This window comes from Ostrea edulis, chromosome 8 (assembly GCF_947568905.1).
Source record: "Ostrea edulis chromosome 8, xbOstEdul1.1, whole genome shotgun sequence".
Taxonomy (NCBI): domain Eukaryota; kingdom Metazoa; phylum Mollusca; class Bivalvia; order Ostreida; family Ostreidae; genus Ostrea; species Ostrea edulis.
In genome coordinates, this window is record NC_079171.1 from 31,399,639 (window position 1) to 31,404,538 (window position 4,900).

The window sequence follows — 4,900 nt, forward strand, 5'->3', positions numbered from 1 at the left end:
ATGGCCCATGGGCCTCTTGTTTCCTTCTTTCTTTTCTTTTTTGCTGTCATCATGCATCATCTAATTCAATCTGAATCATGTAAGCACTTTAAGTTACAAACAGAATAAGATGTTACATAAACAAATGCTTTTATCAGCTCTCTCATGATTCAGACTTTGCACAAGTTTGAACTCGTACTTCAAACAATTCATCTACATGAATCGGAAAGAAAGAAATCACAAGTTGGCGATCATCCTTTTGTTTTTGGTCGCTAGAGATATTTTTATGTCAAACTTTCAACCATTTTAGTCATTATTTTTAGGCCTGCACACTAGATGAAGGTCACTGTGACATAATTAAGATGATATGGCATAACCCTTTTTTGTAGATTTTGAGTCATAGAGTAGAATGAACAAAGTTTGTCAATTTGTGTATTTGTGGGTAAATGTAAAAATTACAGCTTAAAATCAGGTCAGGGCTATTCCAGCAAAAAAAACATATGGGGGAGGGACGGTAGTCGATATTTTTTTGGATGGGTGGGGGTGATTTGGGAAAATATATTTGTATGGGTTGTTGTCTTCCAGGTTAATGAAAAAACATGAGTGGCTGTGAATTATGATAAAAATGAAAACATATCATGTTACGTTTCTTTTATTACAAAAGAAAAAGAAAAGCGGAGCCATCCTACATTAAGTACGAAAAAAAGATTGATAAATGGGCAGCTAATTCAATGTTACCGTAAAACTTTCCCTCTAAGGCGTTACCCAACCTATTGTACCTGTCCTAAACGACCACCTGTCTAATGCAACCCACGATCATGAGTTTTACAACCTTTTCGGGTAATTTCACCTTTATGAAACGACTGTACATTTTTCAATTAAAACGCAATTCCTACTTTCGATTTCATTTGAACATGACTATTCTGGGAATACTTATCATTTCCATAAGTGGAACTCTTCAAATTAAAGGTGCGTAAAGTCGTGATATCGGGACAACATACGTAAACATTACTTAGGCATACATAATATAAATTATGATATCGAATACATATTATAACCGACTGCAAACCACGACACTGATTAAAATTCTAAAGGCAAATTTAGGAATTGATTTATTCTTACAAGAAAACAGACGAACTTATTAAACTATGTAAAGGAGTGTAGGTACTAAATCCGCGAAATCTGACCAATATAAAGTATCAATCACAAGAAAAACTGTGAAGGGAAAAACCAATATGCACATCCGACACAATAACTTTTCTTGTAATTAATGGGTTTCATATGTTATTAAAATTATTCTGTCAGATTATGAAGACATTCTATTTTATCATACAATTTAAACTCTCTCTCTCTCTCTCTCTCTCTCTCTCTCTCTCTCTCTCTCTCATTTTCCAATATTTTAGAATAAGTTATATATTTGCCAAACTGCATATTTTTAGACGTTTATAACGCTAATTAACACAACAAATGCGTTTCCAAACTGCATCTAAGCTATTTTGAAAATTACAAAATATTGATTGACTTACGACAGAGAACATTGTTGTTTGGAATTTTTAAAATAGGTGTAGTAGAGTTTAAAAAAAACATGTAACATCCTTGATAAACTAGTTTTAGAATATTTTAATAATGCAGTTTGACCAATGGCTATTTTATTTAAAAATACACCATTTACTTTAACTTAAAGTGTCCCGGAAGTCAAATATACATTTTGGTTTACCTTATGTATTTTTAAAAATAAATACCGATAGTAAAATTATTTCAGTTATTTTTTAATCAATAAACGATATAATGGGCAAAAACAACCTTCTTCGTAAATTCACACCTTTACGATACCAAAAACGAGACTGAAAATGTAATACCGGATCTGACGTCACAACCCATCATTGGCAGTTTCTTCACAACAAGACGAGAGTATAAAAGAAAAAAATATTCGAAGAGAAATGGCAAGTAAGAGTAAGGGACGCATGTGTGTAGTTGTAGGAAGCAACAACAGGCCCTCGGACACCGTTTCCGTCCATGTTTTCCTGAAGGATGAGCGACAGAGAGCAGCATAGACTCGATTTGTGAGACTGACCCGTGCAGACTGGACAGGATCGTCCCAGTATACTGTTGTTTGTAGTGCGCATTTCACGGACGGATGTTTCCAGGCTCAGTTTTCACTGATGAGAGAATTTGTAATTCCTGCGAAAAAAACGCCTCTGCTCTGGTGCGATTCTATCGCTTTATCCTAAAAGGAAAGTGGACGACCTCAACTTTGCCCTCCTCTCTTCGCCCGAGCCTAAACCCAAGCGCCATGCTGCCGTCAAGCTGGAGAAAAATAGGGTAGGTCGTGTGTAACTTTATTATGAAGATTCCATCGGTAAGAAAGTTGATAATTTTTATTGTAGTTTGTGACGTTTATTAACTTTTTTCACTTTATAAGTTACAATACACATACCATATGACGAGTTTCTAACATGCCCCCATCTGATCAGGACCCTGGACTAGATTGCCGTTTAAACATATTTTGTCATATAGATCCACTGACCTATCTTAGTAATGTTATCAAGAACTTTGCATAATTTAAATATACATAGACTTCTATTACTCTTTTAGTGGGCAATATTATTTTTCCAACACGATTAAATATTAACATTGCAAAGATACCATTTCTGATCAATCAAGTGAAGGCTGAGAGGTGTAGAGTGGGTGGCCTGTAACCCCTGTTATAACTCCTACATGTACATCACTAATTTAATTTACACAAATCATAGACAGATCCAGGAATTTTGGAAAGGGGGGGGGGGTTATACCATTATTAAATTTTAGTTGTTAAAGGAGGGTTCCACCATCTATATGTGTGGGTGTTTTTAGCAACATTTTCTGATGAAAGGGGGAGGGTTCCGACCTTCGGGATACCCCCCCCCCCCTCTGAATGATCAGGATCCCCCCGCTGCAAATTATTTCAATATTTACATGGGGACATTTTATTTCAAAATGATAAAAGAATTGCAGTAAATACATTATAAAGCATTATCGTAACAATTATTTTATCCTTTTTTATTGGGAAAGGTTGATGATTGCTGTTCTACATTTTAATGAGAATTCCTCAAGGCTGCATGACATAACGAAGGAGGGGGACCAACAATTTAAAATCAGCTTTCCGAAGTTCAAGTGTTCGTAAGAAGCCTGTTGATCCAACAATTAGTAAGAATGTACTTCTAAAGATAATCCACTATCATAATTCATATCAAAATTAATTGGCATGGCATTTTTACTATTTTTGCATTCGTCACTTTTCTTTCAATCAAGTTTAAAACAGCAATAACAAAGTTAATGAGAATTTTTATTACAAATGTATTTATCAAAATACAATACATAGAGTAAAGAGCAATTTATTTAAAAGGATATAAAGCATACATAAAATTTTAAATAGTGTCCATTTATTCCAGCCCATCAGTCCTGATGAAGGAGATTTATTTGGTTTTTCAAGGGTCATCAGAACCATTACCATGCTCATTGCCAGCTCAACCACCTCCACTGTGCAGTGAATTTTTACATCCTGATAAAGAAGAAGCAGTGCTACATTTTACATCGAGGTTCAGTCGGAAGGAGATATCTGTGTGAATGTGAACAAAACATAATACTAGCTATTTGGACATTCTAGCAAAGGAGATAAAAGATATGTTGGTCATACAGATGTGCTCTATTTTAATCTTGTTTGAAAATGTTAAATCATTGTGAAACACTTCTATCTTTGGTTTTGTTTAAATTTGAACCAAAGTCATGGGAACAACCATGATATAGGGTCTGACCGTTGGGTAACAATCTGTTTGGTCTTGCATGCAACAGTGTATTTTTGCAAATAATTTATAGAATGAAATATTAGCAAAGTATATGTAGTATTAGCTTTATAGTATATATAATAGTTGTAAGAGTTAAACAATGGGAACATGAAAGCATGGTCCTCGTCCCGTTCCTGGGTGCAGACACATTTTATTTGAAATATTGTTTGTATAGCTGATGCTTTTTAGAAAATTGATGTATTATTTTTGGGCCATTTCTGTTAGAATGTTGTGCTTGAATTTTTTTGTATGCGTCATGTATGGATCGTACATTTGTTTTTAAAAAAGTTGCTTCAACTAAATCATGCCATCACTCAGGTGCATTGAATCCTTGATACTCCTCAGAGGCAAAGGAATTCCGTCACAGCACATGAGGGTAGAGGGACTCGCACCCTGTGACCTAGGTATCCTTGACACAAATTGCCCGTGTGTTATGTATCTGTCACGCCTGTAATTCCGGAAAATGTTTGGAATTATTCACTAATGATAAACTAGCAATCGGACCTAATGGTCAGGTGAATTTTGTATTGATTAAATCAATAAAAAAATTGACTTGCTCTTCAATTGTTGCCCTCATTTCTCCATACTGGGTATTGGTATTATGCCGTCTCGAGCTCGTGCACATCTAAACACACCGATGAAAACCCAGGGTGTTCAGTAAAGCAGGCTAGTTCCTTGTTGAATGACTCCCCTCTTCTCATCAACTCTTGGCAATTCGGTGCAGCATACACTTTCCTTGGCAGCTGGCATATGGGAATAGAATCCACATTGACACATAAAATGCTTTGTAAACCATGTGAATCTGTGAAAGAATAGATAACTCAATAATGGGGAAAAGATAAGACAATTCTCCTCTAGATGATAATTTTTAAAAATTCTTAGAAAAATTGTAAGTAAAGATATAACAGTATAAAGGGGGTGTCGCATGAGAGAATAGAAAAATCAATGTTATTTTTCAGCTCTTTCCCAATGAAGTAATGAGCGAAAATACACCACAGGAACAAATAATTTTGTCTGTAATAATAGTAGGCCTATTGATAATTGAGGGTATATACCATACCACTCCCTAATTACTAAGGGGTGGTATGGTACACACC

At 35.1% G+C, this 4,900-nt stretch overlaps 1 long non-coding RNA gene across 1 annotated transcript; it reads left to right on the plus strand.

The window, feature by feature from the left end:
* Positions 1–1,957: 1,957 nt before the first annotated feature.
* LOC125662777 (uncharacterized) lies at positions 1,958–4,214 on the plus strand. Its single transcript, XR_007365514.2, has 3 exons — positions 1,958–2,301; positions 3,031–3,165; positions 3,411–4,214. It is a non-coding gene; the product is annotated as an uncharacterized LOC125662777 (long non-coding RNA).
* Positions 4,215–4,900: the final 686 nt, after the last annotated feature.